This window comes from Saccoglossus kowalevskii, chromosome 7, assembly GCF_978046115.1.
Source record: "Saccoglossus kowalevskii chromosome 7, keSacKowa6.1, whole genome shotgun sequence".
Taxonomy (NCBI): domain Eukaryota; kingdom Metazoa; phylum Hemichordata; class Enteropneusta; family Harrimaniidae; genus Saccoglossus; species Saccoglossus kowalevskii.
Window position 1 is genome coordinate 152,991 of NC_140647.1, and position 26,788 is coordinate 179,778.

The following is a 26,788-nucleotide window of genomic DNA, read 5'->3' on the forward strand; positions in this document are numbered from 1 at the left end:
TCAAGACCGGTGACAGAGTATGCAACAGCCAATTTTAACAGCCTGTTACATGATTTTACTCTGAATGTCAACATGAAAAGAGGCTAGTCCATTTTACGCAGGAGAAATTGGGAGTAGAATATGTGAGGGATAGTATCAACAGAGATGTGTATAGTGAAAAGTAATATCTATCTTTCTTGTGCATTTCTGTTTTTACCAAACGCTTCAGCGTGGTATTAAGATTTTGTTTTCAGGCTTGGGTGGTACCAAGGTGGAAAATGGTTGCACATATGGGGGGGGGGGATAATTCCTGGAATTGCAATAGAGAGGGTTCAGGCCGAAATACATATATATAGTGTTTCCATGTTTCGTCTGATATTTCTGTGGTATTCTGCTGCTGTAAATAATGCAAGATTTGTTCCGAAATTCAGTGTGTTGTGTGCACTCCAGGGTTATTCGTTTTTTTGCTCAAAACACCCCTATTTTTTAATGGCAGAGTCGAATAGTTTCACTCCCACTGGGAAATCTGCATTGTTACTTGAATGAGAGCTAACTAAACACATTTTCCAGACCGGCGAAAGTGTATGCAACTGCCAATTTTAACAGCCTGTCACGTAATTTTAGTCTGAATGTCAACATCAAAAGAGGCTAATCCATTTACGCAGGTATAACTGGGAATAGAATATGTGAGGGATTGTATCAACAGAGATGTGTATAATGACAAGTAACATCTATCCTTCTTTTGCATCGCTGAGCATTTCTGTTTTAGTATACTGGTTTGAAAATGTTGAATTTGCATGATTTGCAATGTGTTTTTTACTGAAACTCCCCTATTGATCGAATCCCGGGTTTGAAAGAGAACGGCACACCACGTGATTCGTTTGAATACAATGGTGAAGGCACGCAAGCATGACTTACGTTGTCAGCAGTAGTCGCTGAGCTTCACGCTACAACTTCACTTGTGATGTTGCTTGTTAGCCGTGGATTGAATTAATCTTGATTACCGGTTAAAATGTTGCTTATTTGGCGTTGGTGATCTTTATTTGGAACTGGGTAACGTCGCCAGCAGAAACCTCCTGGGATTTTGATGTTGATGGTTGCGCCTCCATGGCAATCGCTAATTTTACTGCGGGTGGATCTTCCAAGAGCCCTTCGGGGTTTATAAAACTCATTCAACATACATAAAGTTCTCTCAATCGTAGTAGTCCATGTGATGTACACCTAATATGCCAAACATGTTGCTGAACGATTTTGCCAATGAAAACAAGCCGGTTGGCGATCCACTCCACTAAAAAAAAAACTAGCAATATGTTTTCGGCTGTTGCCATGGTAGGACATGAACGTGAAGCTAACGTCGGTTTATAACTAAAACCGGGCACCATATACAAAGTTCGCAAAAAAACATTCAGTCCTTAGAAGTCATTTTATTTTATTGCTAGGACGTATGCTGTTGTTAGGGATTGGTCAGTTACTTCGGCCTGGGGGTAGATCAGTAGGGGGGTTACCCTGTTTTTGATTTTGCGAATGGGGGGGTCACCCTGTCTTCCACAATTCACACACGCGCTTATGCATATATTTTTTTAAATTTTATTTCAGAACAATAGATTAAAAAGTTAATCGTACAAATGTGTTCTTAATAATAACTATTACCCATATTGCCTATAAATTTGTTGATGCAAAAAATGTTATAGGCTAAATATTTTGGGGTTGAAGTTGACAAATAACTAACAGATTATGCAATGCGGCAGAGCCCCATGCAATTATACAGTTAAGTTTTGAACACATCCCAAGTCCATGTGATATCAGATTATTTTATTTAAAGTCTGAAGTCACCATTGTATAAGATATTTACTGGATTTATCCAATTGTAGCTGGAGACGGAAAAACACAGCAATTAGTACAAAGAGCAGTGACAGTTTTTGTTCAGCAAATCAAAAAAGTTAAATGGATTCATGTATATAAATAAATAGTTTTTTTTTGTTTTTTTAACTTTTAAATATGCATATTTTGCTCTGTAAAATACCAAAATCCAACACAAATTTATACAAAAATCAAAGTGTCCTTTGTTTTCATAAGCACAGACTGTGCTTCAGGTGTAAAGCTTTCCTGGTCTATAAGATATGAAAGATATATTAAATCCAAATTAGTTTTCAAACCGCCTAGATTCAAATCCTCTTTTCCTATCTTATAAGGGCGTTTATCAAGTGAGTACTCCACAGCTTTGTTTTTATTTACTATCTTTAGCAGCATAGATTTCCCTACTTCCTGCAGCCTTTTCTGTAGTCGTTTTTTGGCTTTATGCTTCCCCTCCCCTCCTAAGGTGACTGGTCTATTAAATGCAAACACTAAAAATTACGGCAAACCACGATATTTTCAATGCACATCATACATTTTGTAATCATGTCAGAGCCAAAACTGTTAATGTTTCTTTGTTTTTCGGGGGGGTCAGCATGTTTTAAAATATAATGTTAGGGGGTCGCCCACTTTTTTTTGTTGATAGGGGTGGGTCAACTGAGATTTACAGCTGACAAAATGGAATCTGCCGACCCCCCCCCCCCAGGCCAGAGTAACTGAACAATCCCTTAAATTTATTATTTCCAACCGATAGTATTTTCTAGATTGCAGGCAGCATTTACAGTTCATTCAAAGTTCAAAGTTGCGTCGGGATTACGTTGATACAGTGTAACAATGTCGGCGTCGGTGATCTCTTACCGGTGTGCAACGTAGCCAAAATAAAAGGCATGAATACAAGACTAGTGGGAGGTAATAAATTTGGGATCGAAAGTATTCAAAAAACAGTTTTTGGCTGTTGTCATGGTAGCTGTGGACCAGGATTGTTTTGCCAATTAGTGACGGTACGACCTGCCTGTCAATTATAAACAAAATTAGCCAAGCCAAAAAAAATCTCAGTAAATTGTTGCCCACACTCAAGCGGATTAGAATGAGCTACGTCCATGCTTTTTAATCATAGAAATGTAGGGTGTGATACATTTGGCGTGAAGGTATTAAAAAATTCAGTTGTTGGCTGTTTCCATGGAAACGGTGGTCAGAATTTGTTTTCAGATTTTACCAATAGTAACTTTGTGCCCACACTCAAGCTGAGCAAAATGAGCTATGTCTGAGGTGTTGTATCCAAAATTTGTAGGAGATACATTTCCTGATAACTAGGGTGAAGGTGTGACCTACCTGCTAAGTTTGAGCGAAATCGGCCAAGCCAAACAAATCACAGAAGAATTAATACCTGAAAACACTAGAAATCACACACACACACAGATACACAAAATTAAAGTGATTTTAAGGGCAATCCAAGTGGAGCGAATCGCCAATACCATGTTCATTTGCATATTGACCGTGAAAATACCAAAAACATCATTGCATGGGTGATATGCAAATTAGTTTTAGTCAAAATAAGTTACTGCTTAGAAGTACCATTAGCTTAGAAGTACTATTACTGTTGTTCAAATTTCATTTCACTCGGCAAATATATTCATGTACCCAAACGTAAAGTATCGTACTTGTTTATTTCTGCTATGTTTCGAAAAACGCTACTCTTGAACGGACTACTTTATTCGCTCTCAGACCTCATTTGCATATGGGGTGTGGAAGTACCGATTTTGATTTCAGGGACAAATCAAAATAAACTGCGGTATATATGTAATAATGTGGAATACTTCCTTTCACTGTGAACATTTTTCCGCTAAAATAAATTCCAGTGAAAATGCCATTTCCCTCATACTCTATTGAGACTTGACACAGCACAGTGAAAATTTGATTCACACCGTATGCTTGAAAACTTTTCATCGAAAATAAATTAAGTGAAATTCTGTGTGATTTCATGAGAGTTGAAAATGAAAAAATTATATGACACCCAACCCTACCACTCCATACACAATGTAACCACACCTCAAAAACATCCTTTCACCAGTGTATTCTAATTGAATTCAGGAGAAATTTAAATAAACAAATTATATGACAATGAACTTAATTATAATTTCAACCTCTAGTTCAGCACTGAAAAACTACCTCGTCTTTATGCCAACTTGAAGTTATTCAATGCCTACACCAGTGACTTCAAAATCTATGTTTCAATTCCAGGAATCTCACTTGCTATTAATTGTATGGGAGTGCCAGTCTTTTATTTTCTATTGTAATGTCAATTTCTTGTGATTACTCGGAAAATGAAGCTATAACCACAGACCACAGTGCTGCAACTAAATCCTGGTATAAGCACCGGTTAGGCAGTCTTGAACTATGCATGTGAAGCCAGCTGAGAGGTATGTCCAATCCTATAGATTTCTCATTGTTTGGTAACTATTTGCTGCAAATGCAACAAAAATCAATATAAAAATATTACCCACACAGCATTCTACAGGTTACTTGTTTAGTATATTGGTTTGATAATGTTGAACTTGCATGATTTGCAATGTGTTTTTTTACTGAAACTCCCCTATTGATCAAATCCCGGGTTTGAACGAGAATGGCGCACCACGTGATTCGTTTGAATACAATGCTGAATGCAAAAACATGCCGTGCTACTGCGGTACTCCACTGACAGAATAACTTACTAGTACTGCATGCTACAACTTCGCTTGTGATGTTGCTTGTTAGCCATGGATTAAATGAATCTTGATTACCAGTTAAAATGTTGCTCATTTGGCGTTGGTAATCTTTATTTGGAACTGGGTAACGCCGCAACGTCGCCAGCAGAAACCTCCTGGTACTTCATACTATGATAAAGCTCAGTCAACATACATCAAGTTCTCTCAATCGTAGTATTCCATGTGATGTACACCTAATATGCCAAAAATGTTGCTGAACGATTTAAACTGGATAAAAATACTTCGGTTGCCAATGTAAACAAGCCGGTAAAAACAAGAAATATGTTTCCGGCTGTTACCATGGCAGGACATGAACGTGAAGCTAACGTCGGTTTATAACTAAAACCGGGCACCTTATACGAGGTTCGCAAAATAACATTCAGTCTTTAGAAGTCACTTTATTTTATTGCTAGGCCATATTTAGCCGTTAAATATATTATTTCCAACCGTTTTGCGATAGTATTTTCTAGATTGGAGGCAGCATTTATATTTTATTCAAAGTTCAAAGTTGCGTTGGGATTACGTTAACAGTGTAACAATGTCGGCGCCGGTGATCTCTTACCAGTGCGCAACGTAGCCAGAATAAAAGGCATGATCATTTGGGCACTGCTATTACAAGACTGGTAAGAGGTAATAAATTTGGGGCGAAAGTATTCAAAAAACAGCTTTTGGCTTTGCCATGGTAGCGGTGGGTCAGGATTGTTTTTCCAATTAGTGATGGTACGACCTGCCTGTCAAGTATGAACAAAATCAGCCAGGCCAAAAAAAATCACAGAAGAGTTAAAAAGCCATTCCAGGTGAACAGTTACTCTAACTTTGAGGTCAACTTTCTCATTAATGAAAAAAGATATCAAAAATTCAAATAGTAACTTTGTGCCCATACTCAAGCCGAGTACAATGAACTATGTCTGAGGTGTTGCATCACAGGGAGTTGGACAAGCTTATGTATTTTAATAAATTATTGAAATGTTATATAACTTTTCTTTTACCCCCTCCCCTTCCTGGTATCTATTTCAAGTAATCACTATTTTTATTTTGTAAACACATTTCCGTCTGCTATTTTTGTCAGGTTCAAGTCGTTCACCAGCATTTTTGGCATGTTAGATGTACATCACATAGAATACTAGGATTGGGAGAACTTAATGTATGTTGACCACCTGGAAACTGAGTTTTATAAATCTTGAAGGGCTCTCGGAAGATCCACCCGCAGCCTGGACCCGCAGTAAAATCAGCGATTACTATGGAGCCGCAACCATCAACATCGAGATACCAGGAGGTTTCTGCTGGCGACGTTGCGGCGTTACTCAGTTCCAAATAAAGATTACCAACGCCCAATGAGCAACATTTGACCGGTAAACAAGACTCAGTCTATCCACGACCAGCAAGCAACATAACAAACGAAGTTGTAGTGGGCAGCTCACGAGTCAGCGACGACCGATGTCAACGAAAGTCATTCCGTCAGTGGAGTACCGCACTTGCACGGCATGTTTGCCAATGCACAGATCCGTGGAGGAACTTTTAACTTCAAACATAAACCGTGTATCGTAGTCGCCCAGTTTAAGTTCTGGTTCTGTCGTGGTCCCAACTAAAGGGCGGCAGTCGTCGTGCTGCGTCCTGTTCGATATGGGACTCATAGCGACGTATACAGCGCGTGTAAAATACATTGTACATTGTTTATTTACATGAAGTTCGAACACGCGCTGCGCGACGACTACCGCGCTTAAACATCCACGAGTTATTTATTCGGACAATGACTCAAATTAGACGTCTGATTATATTATTTTCACACGTACACTGACACGCGTTCTACACTGACACGCGTTGCTAGGTCGCAGCACTGTCTTGGAGCATATTAATGGGCAATTGGGTTCCCCGACCTAAATTTCTATCCCGGTATGTTGCACGTTCTTTCTTTAATATGAAATAATCAAATATGGGACATACTAGTATGTAATAATAACAGAACCCCACACCCTCCCCGTGGCTTCGCTCGTAAAAGTACGGCAGCAGGATACACCGCATCACTCGTGAAAATAACTTCCATACGCAATGAAAGCCACGGGGAGGGTAAGGGGTTCTGTCATAATACTTCATTATCACTGAAAACATTTTTCCCCTGAAATAAATTCCAGTGAAAATGCCATTTCCCTCACACTCTATTGAGACACAGCACAGTGAAATTGGATTCACATCTAATGCTTGAAAACATGTCAGCAAAAATATATTAAGTGAAATTCTACGTGACTTCATAAGAGTTGGAAATGAACAAATTACACCCGACCCTACCACTCCATACACAATGTAAACTACACCCCAAAACATCCTTTCACCCGCGGTTACTACCGTGTTTCACCAGTGTATTCTATTTTACTTCAGGAGAAATTGAAATAAACAAATTAATTATAATTTCAGCCTCTAGTTGAGGACTGATTAAATAAACTACCTCGTCTTTATGTCAACTTGAAGTTATTCATTGCCTACATCAGTGACTTCAAAATATATGTTTCAATCCCAGGAATTTCACTCGCTGTTAATTGCATGGGAGTGCCAGTCGTGCATGAATTTCTATTGTCATGTCAATTTCTTGCGATTACTCGGAACATGAAGCTGTAACCACAGACCGTCTAGGTGCTGTAACTAAATCCTGGTATAAGCACCGGTTAGGCAGTCTTGAACTATGCATGTGAAGCCACCTGAGAGGTATATTCAATCCTATCGATTTTTCATTGTTTGGTAACTATTTGCTGCAAATGCAACAAAAATCAATATAAACATATTACCCACACAGCATTCTACAGGTTACTTGTTGTTGTTATATATACACTACTGAAAGGCCACGAAATATACTGGTCAAGTTTCAACCGACGGCTGTTAATATTGTACGTGTACTCGCTGATTACAGATTTTTGATTATCTGTAATTACCGAAACGAGCCATATACGTATTACATATTATTATTTTCGACAAATATTTTGTAAATATTGTGCGTATAAAACCCATTTTCATTGATTAAAGTTTATTTTTTATTATGTGTGTTATCCCGTTTTTGACTCCCGTGTGCGAAGCACAAAAAGGGAGTCTTTGCAGTTAGTGTGTCTGTCTGTCTGTCTGTGTGTGTGTGTGTGTGTGTGTGTGTGTGTGTGTGTGTGTCTGTTCCATCGATATCTCAAGAACCAATGTTCGGATTTCAATGAAACTTGGTATATAGCTTGTCTGGGGCAATGCGCAGATTTGATTAGTTTTTGGTTGACATCCATGCATATTAATGAGCTCATTTGCATAATAATGTGTGAATTTTAAGCTATTTCAGTTATATGTCAAGAAGCATTAAAACGATTTTTATGCAACTTGGTAAGAATGTTACTAATGATTGGCTGCTGCAATTCATTGTTATATTTTACATTTTTATTAAAATTTAGCATTTTTTATGTATTTTTTTAATACTTTTTTTTTAAGTTTTTTATGCCCAATTGCATGAATACAACTAATAGGAATCGGTGAGTGGACTAATTTGCATAATGATGGGCATGCGTATTCTATTTTTTTATGACCAGCAATTTATGATGGTGTCAGCCATTTTGTTATTTCCAGTGTGTTGTACAAAAACGAAGCAAGCGCTCGGGAGATGAAATGTATGTATCAGTTTACATTATGAAAAGATCTAAGAAATTACACGTATGATTTTTTATTATCGTATAATAAATAAATAAATAAGTAATTGAACAAATGTATAACCTCAATGACTGTGAAACGAATTACTGTGCAAGCTAGTTTACATTCACGTGTGGTATACAATTACATTCAAGCCATGGAACATTGAACCCTGTGTGAGCCCAGTCAAGAAAATAATGAATGTGAGATTCATCATCGCCAAAACCATGGCAGTGTTGAAGATATGAAAATGGTTGGTAGGTTCGATTTCATGGTAAAATGTTGTGTAAATTCGTTGTACTTGTGAATCCTGATTTATCACCGTATTATTGAACGCGAGAACAAATATGGTGACCTCCAGCATCAATGTAGTTGTATCAAGTCGCTGCCGTAAGGAGATATTTCCTTTGTATCGCTTACCAACATTGTATTGTACTTCTTTCCTTTATTTTCCTTTACACATTTGGAAACTTGCATGGTGCACTTTCACCCCCACCTTCCCCAAATTACGAAGCTATCATGTCGATTAGTAGGTATAGGATGTCTATGTGTGTTGATGACTACGTCGTTGTATAAGGGCTCCTCGTACGTAAAATGGGGCACATTCCCAGTAAAAAATATCTATTTACACAGAGCTGACAAAATTCGCCTACATGTGTAAATTCATGTTGGGATTTGGAGAGAAAAAATTCGTAAAACATACCGAATTTACCGTGACAGGATTGATCCATTTTGGTGCCGATTGTTGGTGGGCTGATCAGCATGTAGAATTATTTCTGAGAACGTTCTTCCTGTGGGAAATCACAAAATCATTAGCACTAAGTAAGCTGGTTTACCTTATTTTTGTGTCAGAGTACCCTGTACAAATGGCATGAATCGACATGCGATGATTACCAAAACAATTTGACAATCGGTGTCTCATTTGTTCACCGCCCCCTCAACACGGTGATTTGTTATGACGGTGGTTTGTTATGAGCGGTATTTTTTTCCGGCCCTTTTCGTCGGAAATTACGAATTCATTGACTCTAATATATCCTAGTTTACTTTAGTTGTTTCATCCGATTATTCTGTACATCGATTTTACCACAGTCCCGGGACTGTGATTTTACCTAGCAAAGGAAACAATCGGTGTTTGGCTTTGTTATATTTACACTATTGCAACACCTTATGTGGGCCCCCAGCGTGAGCCTCGTGTTTCACTATTTTTTTCATTGAATATTACACCGCACGATATCCCTCAAATCGGAAGGCACATTTATTGCTCGAGTTACTGTTCCTATTAAGTTAAGCCATGGAGCAAAAAAGAAAATATGGTTAAGCTGAATACCATGCTTCATGTGGAATGTATAGACCGTGATGTCGGCATTAACTACTGGATGCACAGTGGAAACCACTGGGGCAACGCCACGCTGACCGGCGTCTCCTGCCTGGTAAAAAAAAAAAAACATGCGGGACGGGCTGCAGGGTTTTAAGCCATCGTAGATGTTTTCGAAACGAAAATTAGCGAATAGGTTTTGTTTCGAGCCACTTAAAATGTCCTGTGTATATTTTTGGTTGGTACTCATCGCGTGCGACGTGCCCCAGATAGTGTCAATTTATACGCAGTAACAAATGAGACGCGATGGGGATTACTTTGAATTTTATGTACCGAGAAGTACGTCTGCTAAATTATTAATATTTGTTATGGTACTGAGCTGTACGATGGTTGTAATTTTACCATATGTCGATTTTCGGGATTTACAAACCAATCCAAAAGATTGTGATGCCTTCCTTATTAATATACGTAACTGAAAATAAATAATTATAATATTTATTGACACACATATTGATATTAAGATAGTGGTTTGAATTTTAGATATTTAGATTGTGATTGTTTGTCAGAAATTTACATAGTTGTTCTTGCTACTTCACGTTTTCCGTGTTAACTAAATTTCTAAAATATTTTTAAATGCCCTATAAGTTTATTTTGGGCATTTATTTGTTTACTATTTTCGTTGCATTTCATTTTCCCCAATGTTTTATGAATTATTTCGGTTTTCCTTTTAATGTTGCAATTTTGTGTAGACTTTTTATGCATATTTTTAAGTAGGCTTATTGTAGGTATACGATGTCTATGTGTGTAGATGACTACTGGTGGCTCCTTATTTAATAGATTATTCATAATTTGTTTATCATTTTTAAATATTCCTGAATATTACATCATGATCCCTATTCCCTCAGCACACGGGAGTTCTTTCTAAGCTTTCTTTGATGTTTCATTTCGTCGATTACAATAAGCCACATACAGAAAGTCATTCCCCGGAGTCATCCACACTTCCGAAACTTCTTTCGCGCCTCGGTCTCATTTGCATCCAGCTCCTGCTTTTTTTCTGGCTTTTCGGCCCTGTAATCATGCCAAAGTCACCCGGAGTTGAACATAAAATTGCGCAATGATATCTGAGGGAATAAAAATCCTGGCAAAGTTGTGTGCATTGTGTATTAAACTATAAAATAAATGATCATATTCATAATCATGTCAATAGTTTTCATCTTTCTTCATCTAACAATGAATGACACCAACAGGAGTTGCACACATAGTTGCTTGTTTGAGTTGATCACACTTCACTTGATTGCAAAAAACGACAGAGAATGCTCGCAATAGGGGGTAGGATGTTCTCAATATGTGTCTGAAATAGGGGGTGTTTTTTTCTTCAATATGTCTGCCTAGGGGGTACTAAATTTACATTGCGTCCGTAATAGGGGCTATGGTTTTCCAATGTGCTACCATCCCTAGGGGCCTATTATTTTTTTAGCAAGAACGCACATGGTTTAAGGTTTTAATATAGAGTGACCCCCCCCCCCGGGGGGACTGAATATGATAAACCGAATTGATATTATTGAAATAAAGAACAGCAACCGTCAAGCTTTGTTAATATATCGCCTGTGGGCACTAAAGGAGGGCAGTGTGCCAACTTGCCAACTGAGTTGTACTCGGTCATACGATTGATATGTAATGGGTTATCGTATTACGCGGCAGAATTTCACCTTTATTTACAAGATTAAATACTACGAAACCAGATGCGCATGTTCTCTGTGCAACTGGCTTTAAAATGACGACTATGAAGTAAAATGAGAACGTTGGCAAAAAAACCACACCGATCATGCAGCCGGTGTTTGATTTACGAGACTGAAACATGTAACAACATGAAAGCATGGATGTACATCCATGATGAAAGCAACCATCCCGAACTTTGACATTTTGCAATTGGCGCCAAGCTGCGATCATGTGATAGAGCACGGAAGGTACTAAGAACAGTCTTTTATTATCCCTTGTTTCGCGAACCCGCTGAATGAACAGGAGCCGAAAATGAAATAAAAATAAAATTTTATTTCAGCGTAATTTCTCGCGCCCGCCGACTTGTAAAAGCACAAAATTGCTAAAAAAAAAATTATTTTATCTTACTTTTTTCCCGCCCGCCGCATAATAAACCCAAGTTACATTTTCGTGGGAGTATCATGATCAAAGTACCAAAGTCTCGCGCAGGTGAGAAACAAGGTTGTACATGGAATAAAATTGTATTTCTCTCCGATCAATGATCTCACTTACAATTCTTTGAGAATCACACAAATCTAATGGAAAAAAAGAATTAATTTTATTTTTTCCGCTCTCCTCCAAAAAAAATGCCTTATAAAAACTCGAGAAACAAGGAATAAAAAAAGTCTGGCCTAACGGAGTACCTTCCATTGATAGAGGGACTGTGGTTCAGATATACTTCAGACACCGTCCCTCCTCAGACTACTATAGAACAGACTAGCAACGCGGCTTCTCCCTTGTTTTGGGGGCTTAACTTTTTAATCTAATAATTATAAACAACCGATCATTTCATCAAATAACGCGAAATAATGCAAGATGTACGCACGGAGTAGTAATAGTTGGGTCGTAGTTCATTTTCTTTTTTCTTGGTTAAATCACATCCCTTTAACTATAGAGGGACTGTGGTTAAATAATCTCCACAAATGCGACAAAACATAGTCAAGTTATCTCTATGTTTTTTTCTCCATGTTTCTGTAATTGTACACAAAACGAGAATAGACGTAAATAAAATCTATGTTCCATTAAAATATCAGCTTCCCACTGAATATTAAATTACTTCAATCGCTTAGTTGCGTGAGCACATAAAGTTTTCAAATGCATTGTTCACAAAAACTACGCAGCGTTCATTCACACAAAGGAACATTGTCGATGCCTACACTGCTATTTGAGCTTTATAGAAAAAGTTCGGCAAATTCTGGGAAAAGTCAAAATAATGAGAAACATTACTATAAATTTGGTCATTATGTATTCATAAATATCGCAGTATTCTATGGTAGTCTATGGTAGTCCGAGGATATACCGAAGCGTTTCTGTGGCGTAAATAACTGTACGGGGACGCCGGCCATTGCGTGACATCGATCAAATTGTTTTGATCTGTCGTTGTTCAGTTACCAGAGTTGTCTATTTTTACGCGCTTTTGTCAGTCAGCTTTTGTCAGTTCTCAGTGAAGAAATTGCGATTTCCGACGATTCACTAAGTGTTACTAGTATGATAGTTACAGGGCAAAGCTAGAGCCCAGATTTGTTCTCCTTCGAACAGTCTCGTTGCAACGCGTACTCTTACCCCTTCTACCAAAATCCAGTATACCCAGAATATATCAGTATACACAGGGGCGTCGATCCATACTGAAAAGTGAGGGGGACACTTTTGTGTCCGCGTAAGCGGCCAATGTCCGCGCTTGCGCGAACAGGGGGGGGGGGGGTGTCTGAGAAACCTATATTCCGACACCCCCATGTTCCGACATCCCTATATTCCGATACCCCTATGTTCCGACATTCCTATATTCCGACAACCCTATGTTGAGATGCTAGTAAGTTCTGACACCTACGAAATTTTAGAAACATTTTTGACATTTCACTGCGTTCTTATCCCTTTACTATAAGAAAAAATATCATTATTCTTATTCAAATATTATTCTACGCTCACATTTTGAAACACAATGTTACATTTCTTTACATTAAAAAATAACTATGCCGGATTATAATACTTGCCACTCTTCTGACCATGGGTTTTCATGGAGGTGTTTTTGTGATCATCGTCGGCAATATTCTCAGACGCGATGTATCCTATCAAGCTTCAGACGCAAAATATTTTTTTTTTTTAATTATTGCCAAACGTTCAGATCAACAATAAACTATGTACCTGACAGTCTTCATGTAGGCCCCTGACAACTTGTACTCGGGGAGACCTAAATTACATTGTTTAGTACTTTTATGTTCAACGATCATCCAATAAATTCTGTGCCGGCCAGAATGTGCCATACTTTCAATGGAAATATGTACGCTAGTGGTCGGAAGCCAAAATTGGAATGGTAGAACAAAGCAACATGTTTTTTCTCTGTTCAGCGCGATCAGTCTAGTTACAGAATACTGACTGTACAATTAAAATTAAGACAAGGCTGTCAAATTTACATGCCATAAAATAGACAGAAACATGGGAATTAATTTTGTCAATTTTGGCTGTAGAATCTGAGCCGTTTTGCCCCCGAAAATCAGGGTAAATATGTTAGCTTTGAAAAAAATACGGGTGTCAAAGAAAATTGCACGACCAAGTCATCTTGCCCGAATAACATGGGTTTGCTTATTAAAAAAATGTTAGCCTCCCCAGAAAAAAAAACACGTAATATCTGACTTGACAAAAAGTTGGGTGACCCACTTATAAAAATACGGGCACTTGATTGGAAAAAAATAAAAACATGGTATATAGTTCTGGAAAAGGGTTAAGTGGTCTTCTTACAAAAAATGGGTATCATTCTGAAAAAGAAAGTTGCGTGATCTTATTGTACTCAGAAAAAAAAACATGGCGTATCATTTTTAAAAGAAAGTTAGGTGGCCTTGTTGCATTCGGAGAAAAAAACAACATGGGTATCATTCTGAAAAGAAAGTTAGGCGGCCTTGTTGTACTCAGAGAAAAAAAAAACATGGGCATGGGTTTGGGAAAAGGTTAGATGCCTTATTTGTACCCACAGAAAAAAAACATTTGGACATTTTGGGGGGGAACAGTTAAGTAAGTCCACAATCTAAAACAAAATCAAGGTTGTTCCGTTCAAATTAATTGACAAAAGTTTGTTTCTCACTGTTCAAATACAGGTGTGTGCATTGAAGAAAGTGCTATAGAACAATAACAAAGAAAACGTATTGAAAAAAAAAAATATGAGCTCTATAAAAAAAATGTAAGGGCAGCCGTTCATAAAAAAAAATACGTGCCTGTCTTCCTACAAAAAAATGTTCACCACTTTATAAAAAAATAACGTTGCGGATTAAAAGTAAAATATCTGTATGTGTGTGCCATTTTTTCGTTATGGGGGATTAAAATCACTCTTTTAGGGAGTTAATAAGACAAACGTAACTTGACCTGAAAACATGTCGTCAGATTGGGCTACTTTCGTAAACGATGTTAGCAGGCTTCTACGTGATCACCAAAACAGATTACGCAGTTCCACTAACGATCAGAGAGTAGTGTCTAATATGATAGAAAGGACAGTAACAACATTGAGGTATACAATTAACCTAACACATGCATTTGGTAGATCTCAAGAGATTGTTGGCCCTAGTGACCGTATTGGAGACTCACATCAAGAAGTAATTGATTGTTTAAACTCGCTTCGTGTAACTTTATTCTCTGTCTTGGAATTATGGATTGGGCACCACACAACCTTGTCCGGTCAAAAAATCGCTTCCTCCACATCACATGTAGACGGCCTTAATTGTGGACCCTGCCCAATAATTAAAACTGATGAACCAGGACGCCCTCCTTACGATGTTGATGAATACAAGATATGTCTTTTCCTCGCATATGGTTTTAAAATGAAAGACGTGTCAGAAATGCTTCAGATTTCTCGCCAAACTTTGTGGAGAAGACTTCAATCAATAGGATATAAACCTGAGATTAAGTATTCGCAATTCGATGAAGACGCTCTTGATCATGTAATACGTAGTATCAAGAATGCAACATTCAAGCATTGTGGGGAAAAAGTAATCGATGGCATTCTTAAATCAATGAATATCGTTTTACAAAGAGAACGTTTGCGAGCCAGTTTGAGACGCATTGAGCCCCTTCAACGAGCACTTCGCTGGCCTTTGCTGAAGATGAACAGCAGACGACATGGCGTATATAATGTTGTATCAGCTCAAAGTCTATGGCACATAGGTATGTTTATTACATACAATCGATTACAAATAGTCATAGTTTTAGTGCGCAGCAACCATGGAGAACAAATGGTAAAGTATTGTAAATCGCACTTAATTCCCCCCCCAAGAAGTGTGTACTAATGAACTGTTTAACAATCCAGGCTTCATATTAAAATAATTGTAATGGAAGTTATGAAACAGTTTCAATATTCTTACTTTATCTAAGGGCCCTATGTTAGAAATGAACAAAACACTGATAGAGTTAAGTGTGTGATATTTCTCACAACTAATATATCTTGAAAAAATAGAATTCATAAACAGTTGTGTTTGCTTTACAAATGAACAGCGCCCTCAGTGTTCAACAAATGAACTTTGTGTAGTCAAAACCAAAACATAATAAATACTCTGATACACAAAAAATGATTCTTTTTCAGATGGATTGGAAAAACTACAATGATGGAAAATTTACGTGCATGGAGGAATTGATGGATTCTCCAGAGTCATTGTTTATCTGTTTGCTGCAAACAACAAATGGCAGTGACAGTGTTGGATGGTTTCCTGAAAGCAGTAAGGGAGTATGGTGTGCCCTCAAGAGTACGGTCTGATTTTGGCAAAGAAAATACTAAGGTAGCAGCATTCATGCTGACACACAGAGGAGAAAACAGGGGCTCTCACATTGTTGGTTCTTCCATTTATAATCAAAGAATTGAAAGATTACACCAAGACACATTTCGTTGCTGCTTGGAATACTATAGAGACATCTTCATAAAAATGGAATGCCAGGGTAAATTACACCCAGACAACCCAAGTGACGTATTTTGTCTTCATTATGTCTTTTTACCACGCATTAATTATTCCTTAAATATATTTCAAAAAGGTTGGAATGAACATAAACTAAGGACAGAAAAGAACTACAGTCCTAACCAACTGTGGCTTCGTAGTTTAACATTGCTGACAAATTCTGAAAGAACAGCTGTCAAAGAACTCTTAGATCCAACCACTATTGACTGTGCAACATATGGTGTTGAAAGTTATTCAGATGACACTAATTCTGAAGATTTCCACAATGATGATGAAGTACCTGCACCTACCTCAATGATTCTCAGCAATGAACAGCTACTAAATTTAAAAAATGCCATTAATCCTTTAGCATTTTTAATTTTATCTCGAAAACATAGTAAATGGGATGAATGTCCAATTGGCTTTTCTTAGATTCTTTGAAATATGACTTACAAATTTTCATTTGGCCTTGTTTTGTAGACATGTCAAGATATTAGTCAGTCACCATGTGCTATATGCATTGTATTATGGGACATCATATTGAACCAATAATTGGACATGAGCATTGTTATTACTATAAGTGCCTTACATTTAAAATGAACCAAAATAATTGGCCATTCCATTATATATCTACACCCTCTGGGCCCTGTTAAGTTTTAAGCATCTTTCCATACAGTTCTTGGTTTCACACACACTTTACATTTGTTTTTTACCATAAGTAAAATCCAAAGAACTGCCATTAAATATCTGGAATTCCAGGCCAGTTTTTACTCAGCAGTCTTGGAATTTGGGGGGAGGGGCTAGAAATTGGAATGTCCACTGTAAAAATTACATAACAAAATAGTAATCATAATAAAAAGCTGATCAATCCTTTCCCAGCAATAAACTATAAGGATACATTTGTTTTGTTTAACTCAATTCATAAAGACATACCCTTGCCATGAAGTGTTATGACAACTTTATTCACACATGTCCCAAATAGCATAATATAGAAAGGTACCATTAACTTTCAACATGGTTCCATAAATATAAAAGTGTATTCCTTTACTGGTGTAATTGAGTCTAAAAATTACCTAAATTGAGTTAAGATTATTTTACAAAACATATGGACTTAGATATAAAGACATTATGTAAAATACGTCTATGAATAAAAGAAAACAAAATACAATAGCACATTTCCTCTATTAGAAGTGTTTGTGTATGGTCAAAGTACAATATTTTTTCTTCTTACAATAGAAAGAAATAATTTTGGGTTTATATGCGCTTCTAAAAGAGGCAATACGGTATGGTATTATTAGGCAAGTACATGAGTAAACTATTGACTGTCGAAAGGTGAATTAAACTACAAATATTTCAACACATCTTGTTTGAATGAAAGTTTGGTTAAACCATAGTGCACACATAACCTGGTACTGTTAAGCAGCCAGATTCTCTTCAACCCAAACACAACACTCACCTTCAAGGGGAGAAAGGTCTTGATTAGCTTGCGTTCCTACAGTTCTCCTTGCATTATTACTATACAGTGATAAATTTTCACTTAATGCATGTTTGGCATTACGTATATCATGCTGATTAATGGTAAATAATCCCAGAGTATCATTCAGGTCTACGATACGCTCATCAATGCTTTCTTTAATATAATTGATTATGTTTCCACAGATACCAGCATTTTGCTTCAGTCGTATATTTAATGGAACACAATTAATAAGGCCAAATATGTCTTGCTCAACACCCTCAAATAAAAAGCCCTGCCTTGTCAACTTATTCAACAAAATATTCAGCAATTCCTCTGCTGTATAAAGCAGGAAAAATCCATGGCGCACGAAACCTTCTTAATAGACCCTCATTGGCCTTCAAGAGCCTTTCCATTTCCCACTGATATCCAGCCATTATAAATACAGGTGTATTCTCCATTGCATCTGCATTTAGATAGTGCATGATTGTGTTAATAATATCAATCCCAAAATCATTAGTTGACTTCCCTTTATAAAGTGAATATGCTTCATCAATAAATAAAATACCCCCTGCTGCAGATTTAATCTTCTGCTTTATTCTTTTCTCAGACTCGCCAACATAGGATGCAACAACATTGTCACGCTGTATTTCTACCATCTTGTTTTCTTTGATTATTCCCACATCATAAAGGCACCCTGTAAAGGTTATGGATAAATGTCTAAAATTCACCTAATCATTAGCATCAAATGACATCAAAATAGACCTGGTGTATTGACGTCATGAATAGTTTTGCAAACAAATATAAACATATACATGCAGTGAAATAAGCAAACAGGTCATCAATCAGATTCATACATGAGTGGACAGGCAGACAATGATAGAATGAAAGAAAACAGAGAATACTCAAGATATCACAATAGAATGAGCAAATCAAGCTAACATGTAGTTTATCAGTATGGTAGCATATTTTATTTTGGTTTTAAATACTTACCACTAAGCAGACGTGCAAACATGGTTTTCCCTGAACCAGGCGGACCATAAAATAATAAATTCAGTGGTTCTTCAACCTGCTTAGTCACTGAACTTCTTACTTTATTTGTTATTGTTCGAATTGCAAGTCGTTCAACTTTCTTCTTCAGTGAGTCCATACCCACTACTTCTTTTAAGCGTTTTGTGATTCTTCTTTGCACAAACTGTCTATTCAATCCTAACAGAAAGAAAAAAAACATAGAGACAACTTCAAAGCCTTGCCACTTGAACAGATAATGAATATATTGAGTGAGGGCATTATTTTTTAACGAAGACAGAGTTATACACTTTGAAGTGGGCGCTTTTTTGTAGAGTACGAAATGAACATGTTGTGGGTGGGCATTAGTTATTAAGCCATGGACAGGTAAGAAATGGAGTGGGCATGTAGTAAGGGGCAGGTAATGAAGACATAATAAGATTCAATTAGTGCATCACACAGGATTGGGGAGTGAAAAAAATCATTTTAACAGGATTAATTAGTTAATTAAAGAAGTAAATTGAAGATACTGCCAAACCTTCTTAAAATCAGACAATATCCTTTCTAACAAAAAATTAACAAAAACATTCAACAAAATTAGACCAGACATACACAAGACGATAAGATATCCAAACGAGCAGATTAAAACGGGTTATTTTTTGATAGTGAATTGAAGATAATGTCACAAAAAGAACAAATTTGATAGAGGTCTACCCAGGGTATATACATAGCAAGTATCAAAGCATTCTGGCTACCGGATTTGAAGAAGAAGTCGAAAATAGCATTTTTACTAAAAATTAGAGATTTGAAGATATCATCACAAAATGAACACATCTGAGAGAGGTCCACCTAGGGTACCTATATACGAAATATCAAAACAATTGGATTAGTAGTTTTTAAGAAGTCAAAAATGTAAACAAGCTACCTGGCAGTCGAAATAGCTCTGCTGTCTTCATTGTCGAAAATAACAATTTGTACCAAAAATGAAAAAAATATTCACTAAAAATCTAAATTTGCATATTTTGATACAAATTTAACAAATCTGACAGAGGACCACCCCATGTATCATTGCTGGAAATATGAAAGTATTTACACTTTTTCGGACTAGTTGTCGAAAATAAGATTTTTTCCCCCAAAATGACAAAAATATTCACTAAAAATCCAAATTTGCATATTTTGAGACAAATTTAACAAATCTGACAGAGGACCACCCCAAATACAAATATGAATGTAATTGGTCAAGTACTTTTGAAGAAGAAGTTGTTTAAAGGAAAACTTCACGCCGAACACGGACCCCACACCAACAACAGCTACGCTGTGTCATCTGCGATCAGAAATGTAACAAATCTGACAACTACACATCTAAAGAATTTTGATTAGTTTTGATCCAAAAGCTGAAATATTAACCTAAATAGGAATAAGGCGATTTATAGTGCAAATGAACAATTCAAAAGATAGCCATTGTAGGTATCAGTATGTAAAATATGCTAGCAATCTGACATGACACCCAGTTTGGACAATACTTTCAAGCTAATTGGGAAGGTTGACCTGGTATGAAACACAACGTGCATTTACCGATCTTGGCTTGTGCTGAACCAGTGGACCCAGTTGGCATGTGGCAAAATATGCATCTGATCAATCAGGACAGACTCAGCAAATGCAGGAAATACATTGATCTTGGTCCCGAACAAGAAAGTTTGAGTTGAAAGCCACTTGTTTTTTTTGCAGCCATGCAAGCATAGAATCTTTTTCGCTATGAGGCTTGGTATGGTGCTTGGTCCTTACTGATAAAGAGTAGAATTTTTTGTTTCAAGAAATGTGCCAGATTTTTTTCATGAAATTTTCCAGACCCAGCCCCACCCACCCCCACACAAATCAAATGGTCCACTCTCTTACCTGATCCACTACTTTTTTCTTCAAAATCAACTAAATCTTGCAGTCTGCAGACACAAATGAATATAGGTTAATATTTGCATAAAACAAAATAAATTGTTTCCACTGATCATAAAACAATTAACATACACAAACAAATGCGATTAAATAACAGAAAAATGTCTGATTTGGGTGAATATAAATCCAATAGCAATAGCATGATTACCTTTCTCTGGCTGCAACCATTGCAGCATCACTCAAATCCATTGGTAACGAAGAAAAAAATCCATCCATGGAGTAAGCTATCATAAGTAATTGGTATATAGGAAAATTATCATAAATAATTATTTAATTTCTTAAATTTCAATAACCAATATATTTCAATATTATACTGTGATTAGAATCAAGGCAGAAAATTATGAGATAAATTAAATTAAACTTTTTTCAGCATTTAAAGGTCTACCACATGAACACATCATAATTCAATTACTATTAACTGTGCACAAACATGAAATGCAAGAGAAGATACAGTACAGATTTTATTTTTATTTGCATCGCTTTTTCTGCTAATTGATCAAAGATCGAAAAGCTTGGTGGACAAAACAATTTAATTTGTATGTATTAATTGTTAAAACACATTACTGTGAAGAATTTCTGCAAGAAACTGTCTGTCTATATATAAATCAGAATATCTTTATATAGGCCTTAACAAGGACTACCTAATTATATGCATATGGTATGGAAAAGGATATCAACACTGTCTTGTCGATTACCACCTTGAAGATACTTCCATATGTGAGATGTCATTGAAAACTGATATGTGTGAGAATCATCATACAATAACCTAAATATAAAAATATAACAGGTCAAATATAAATCAAACAATTCAGCAGTTTATAATTGAGACATATGAACTAATTCACAGCTTAGCCAAGTGACCAAACTGCGTGAGAACTGGTTTGAATTAATCAAGTATACGCGTGTAAACGGAGATTAAGTATTTCTCTTACAAGGGCAATATTTAAAGGTAAATCTTATGATAGGTTAGTGTAGGTACTGTACTATAAACCATGTCTAATGAATTACTTACCACAAATTAGAATCTTTTCTAACAATTAGAGTCACATGATTTCTGATTTCTGAATGTATTACCATTGCAGTTGCCTCAAAATGTGCTGACTGCCAATAGCATGGGAAATCTTGCGGTGATAATAAAGCTTCAGTTGGTAGATAGCGAGGAACAAGAACCAAGAAAATATTGGTCAGCTTTCTCTAAGACACTGGTGAAATTATTAATATTTCTGGTCATTAAGCACATTAGTCAACACTCTTCCTCAATATATTATTTTATTTTTACTCAGAATTTAACAATTACCTTTACAAATGAATTATAAATTGATAAGAAATAATATAAAAATTGACACAAACTCGTAGAACAATCCAAGGTATCAAAATTTAAAGCTTCATTTTGAAGCAGTCAAAAACATTAATTTCACTGAACATATCCACTAGAAATTCTACTGACAAGAAAACACAACAGACAGTAATATAAAATAACAACTACTGAGTTATTTTCATTTAGTGGAATTAATAAAATAGCGAGCAAATGACCAAAACCGTTTCATTGTACATGTGATGCAGGTAGCAAATATATAGACACAAACTTCTTCATTTCAACATAAAAATACCCTGAATGTCTTTGATACAACAACAAATAATTGACTTAACCAAGAACAGAACTTACTTTATCACCATAGCCTTTTCTTCTCTCTATTCCTATAACTAAGCTCTCAGGTGTTTGATACCAATAGTCAACATGTTGCAACATTTCATCTTAAGAAAAAAAAATCATCCTAGAGTTTATTTGAAATTCAGCATATTGTGTATGACAACTGAGTGTGTTAACACAAGTAGTATATACTGAAAACACTCAAAGAACATAACAACATGCATATTGATTACTAACCTAAGAGACCTTGCTCAGTGCCTGAAGAGAAATCAGCACGTATATTATCAGGTACATCTTTCAAACTATACAACACTCTATCCTGTAAGTACTTGTTCAACATACCATCAATGCTATTTCAAAACTCTGGAGTTAAATAAATTATATACCAGGGTAGTAAGAATGTTTGTAAAGGAAAGTATGTACTAAATAATGAATTTAGAATTTATCTTGGTAACAATAAACAAACATAAAAGACTGACATAAGAAATGACTTATGTCATTCTACAGTTCGTGGACTACTTTACCAGCCCGGTGTGCAAGATTAAATGTATTAGATGGCTTTCATCATGTGACCATAAATTTCTGTGCGCTAGCAATAGACTATGGTATCTACTGTGTAAGCCAATAATCTAGCAAACTGAATATCATTCACAAAATGTATACTGTGGATACATTTGTAGGTAGCTACTCTCCACAACTTCAAACACAAAAAAATTCTGGCTACTATAAATTACCATAACCTGCCGTTTTTGCAAGATGGTATCCCCTCATGGGCTTCCAAGTCAAATCGTTAATTTTTAGCCCTCACTTTATTTATATAACAAGGCGGAATGTAAAATTTAAGAATATATTGTTTACTGCAGTCTTCATACTCTTCATTTTCATATATCCATCTTCTTCTTCTTTTCCCACCTAAAGTACTAGTTATGACTAGTGCCAATTGCTATAATAAAGTTGAATTCAAGTATGAGAAAAATAAAACAATTACACTGTATCAAATAATAATTATAATGGAAGAATCACATTCATAGATTAATTATCTATTGAGAACTAATCTTTGAGATAGTCTTCAGACACATGTTAAATACAACAAGTCATTGAAAATGACACAGTCCCCGTTAAATTTTTGAAAGTTCTGTTTGCGCTCGTCATATTAAAGCAGAGGGGTTGTCGCGAGCATGTCCTTGAAACTTGAGTTCCAAGTGGCGTATACAACAGATTGTTTATTTACATTAAAACATGTGTTCCGTGTAGTAGTAATATGACCAAAAATAAAAACAGCCGTTATTCGGCCATCTTTGATCTGATTATGAAACACACTGATATGTATGATGTATGTGCCAAATACGAATGAAAATGATACATAAATTGTGGAAATATAGTAGTAAGGCCAAAAAGTCAGATGGCCGTCAATCGGCCATCCTTGACCAGATTTTGAAACAAATTGTCGAGGACATGCATTTGCCAGATTTGAATGAAAACTGACAGAGCACGTCCAAGATGCCGCATAAAAAAACAAAAACAATATGCCTGCCAGTCGACCATCTTTCATCTAATTGCGAAATGTAATGGACATGTATCCTAACATTTATAATCTATGTACCAAGTTTGAATGACAACTGACAAAGTTTGTCCAAAATACAACATTTTCAAAAAACAAGATGGCCAGTCGGCCATTTTGAACCGAATCGCTAAACCACTGCATGTGCATATGTCCCACATAAGGTACTAGGCACATGCAAAGAATGAACGGAATCGGTCCAAGGGATTCTGAGATATGACTCCGGACGGATGGATGGAGACCGAATTATAAGTCCCCGTTTTCCGACTTCGTCCGAACAGGCACTAACACGTTGTTAATGACATAGTCCCCGTTCAAACTTTTTTGACTTGACATTGGAATTCGATGCCACATCAAGCGAATTGTGGGTTTGATTTGAATGGTCGCCTACTCACTTAGCAGTGATAATTCAAATTGCCTCATGGCATATCTAGTTAGGAGAATGGCGTACTGTCAGAGATGGGCAGTGAAGAAGTTGTCCTGTGTGTTCCCAGCACACATGTAACAGTAGTGCATCACAACAGGATGACTGTAAATATTTAAATGTGTGTAAGTGATGTATCATCTATAAATTGACATTGGAACATATAGTATGGTGTGTATGAGTGAGTATATCCACAATGTTCATTGTAAACTGGCAAATAAATAAATAATATTGTACTATAGGAAAAACATAGGGTCAAGACAAACAACAAACATTCTGTATATACATACAGGGCAGATAAACAATATACCAAAAACTCAATTTTGGAGGAACAAAGTACAATGCATGTACTCTCTGACCTCACTTTCAGCTGCCATTGCTTTCAAAATTTCTTCATACAGCTCTTGAGGGTCACAACCAGACTTTTGGGCCATTCCTGTACATGGTAGGCTACATAGTAAATTGACAACAGCAGTCTTGTATTCAACTTGAATATTACCAGTGTTACCAATCAATGAAATTAACTTCATGGAATACAGTAAAATAAATAGTGTGAAAGTGCTGTTACATACCAGCATACATTTTTAAAATAATTCAGTCTCATCAGTTCCAATAACTTATAAGAAAAATATATTTATATGGAAATTAGTGAATATGTGTCAAGTGATGAGAAATTAGAATGCAACACAGGAGGGCCATGACACATGGAGTTATGTATTACTGTCTGCTTAGAATATCAAATCATGTTGAAACAGGATATGTGTAGCATACATGTATATAGGGCATGTCATCCAAGATCAGAGTACAGCCAACATACTGTCAGAAATATAGCAGGTGTATGTACAAATGACAGCTATTTTATATACACATTTTGTATATACATGAAGACTTACATTAATAACAGCTTCAATACATGGACCTCCATCTACCATTACCTTCAGTAGTTCCATTATTGGCTTCATGCATGCAAGAAGATTAATTACCACATTCACTGCACAAGAATTATCTATATTTGGAAGACCTTAATTGAAGTAAAATATAGAAAAATAATTATTAATCAGTGCCATGCTGTGATACAATCTTGTGATTTAACAACACTATGCAAAATGCAGAGTCTACTAAGCTGAGTACAAATCAGTATTGCTTAATCACAAAGTAACAATTATGATATACATGTAAAAAGAAATACAAGTTTCACAAAAAACTTCACAAAACAGTAACATTATACATTATGCCAATACAGCTAAAATACAAAAACTTAATTAAACAACTATAAAAATGTTTAGTTTAATAGATTTAAGTAAAATATTATCAATTACAGACATGCTACTAATAAACTATAGGACACCATAGACTATGGTGTACCTCAATCATTGACCAACATAAATGTCAGTTTATATGTTTGTATATAGTTACCATAACCTTCTTTCTTTTCAGTGCTCTCAGCATTGTTAATAATATCTCTAAGAGTAAGATCCTAGTACATGTAGACATGAAAACTATCCTCAGTTAACCTCAATGTAACTAAACATCAAAATGCATCAAATTCAGGAGCAAAAATTTGAATGTTTCAAATGATTTTCATCAGATTTGCTATTGATTTGAGATTAATTTCAGGATTAATCAAATTTGAGATGTGTGTATTTACAACTACCTAACTTACTTTACAATCAAACAAGAGGAAAAGTGTGCAGAAGGAAAATAACAATTTTACTTACACCATAGGGATTTTTTAGGGGCCCAAGCCTGTAGGGCGTGGCCCCTATTCTTATTGTTCGGTTTTTTCTTCTTTAAACTTCTTCTTTCTTCCGTAACTTTTTTCGTCGAGCCGTTTGAGAAAACTGCTGAACCAAATAGTTTGAAAATGCTCTATACTTATAGTCTGTAATATGAACTGGTGCAACATGCTTTCAGAATTGTGATTGGCCAATTAGTTTGGCAGCCATATTGGATTGAAATAAAACCGGAAGTGGCTGTTTGACCACTTTCTGAGGGTCTAGGCGTCTAGATTTTTTTATGGTATATAGAGGTATGTAAATGTGTCGAAATGGACATAGTGCGAGTGGTTAGTGCTAGTAGCACTAATCCGAAAAAGTACTAGATCTAGTGCTAAAATGGCACTAGATCTAGTGCTAAAACGGCACTAGATCTAGTACTAAAATGTACATAGTGCGAGTGGCATTGATATCGCGTTGTCAACGACGTCGAGACATCTCGTAATTGTCTGAAAATAAATTAATATTTACGTAAAGTTGTTGTATCTTTCATTTATTGGAAATTTGCTACAGTGGGAAAATTGAGTATGTACATGAATGTCATTGTCCACGTGAATCGTAACTAATAGACCTTTGAAACAACGCGATCGGCCGGGAAACTAGCTCCATGGTCAGTGAAACTGCAGGTCGAACTTCGCAATTTTTACAAATTGTGAATAGATACACTGTATGAAATGGTATTGTGTGGAAGTTTGTGTTTTCAACTTCGGCGTATGTAAACTTGTAACTTGTATGTAAATGGTGGAATAAAGCGT

At 36.2% G+C, this 26,788-nt stretch overlaps 2 pseudogenes across 1 annotated transcript; one reads left to right on the top strand and one right to left on the bottom strand.

The window, feature by feature from the left end:
* The first annotated feature begins 14,663 nt into the window (after nucleotides 1-14,663).
* Nucleotides 14,664-16,643, top strand: LOC144343536 (uncharacterized; annotated as a pseudogene).
* A 509-nt stretch (nucleotides 16,644-17,152) lies between these two features.
* LOC100367338 (uncharacterized) lies at nucleotides 17,153-26,318 on the bottom strand (annotated as a pseudogene). Its single transcript, XR_014929945.1, has 11 exons — nucleotides 25,977-26,318; nucleotides 25,152-25,279; nucleotides 24,618-24,782; nucleotides 22,511-23,216; nucleotides 22,289-22,377; nucleotides 21,635-21,816; nucleotides 21,297-21,388; nucleotides 20,771-20,855; nucleotides 20,569-20,612; nucleotides 18,658-18,873; nucleotides 17,153-18,361 (listed from the first exon to the last, which is right to left on the bottom strand). The product of XR_014929945.1 is annotated as an uncharacterized LOC100367338 (transcript).
* Nucleotides 26,319-26,788: the final 470 nt, after the last annotated feature.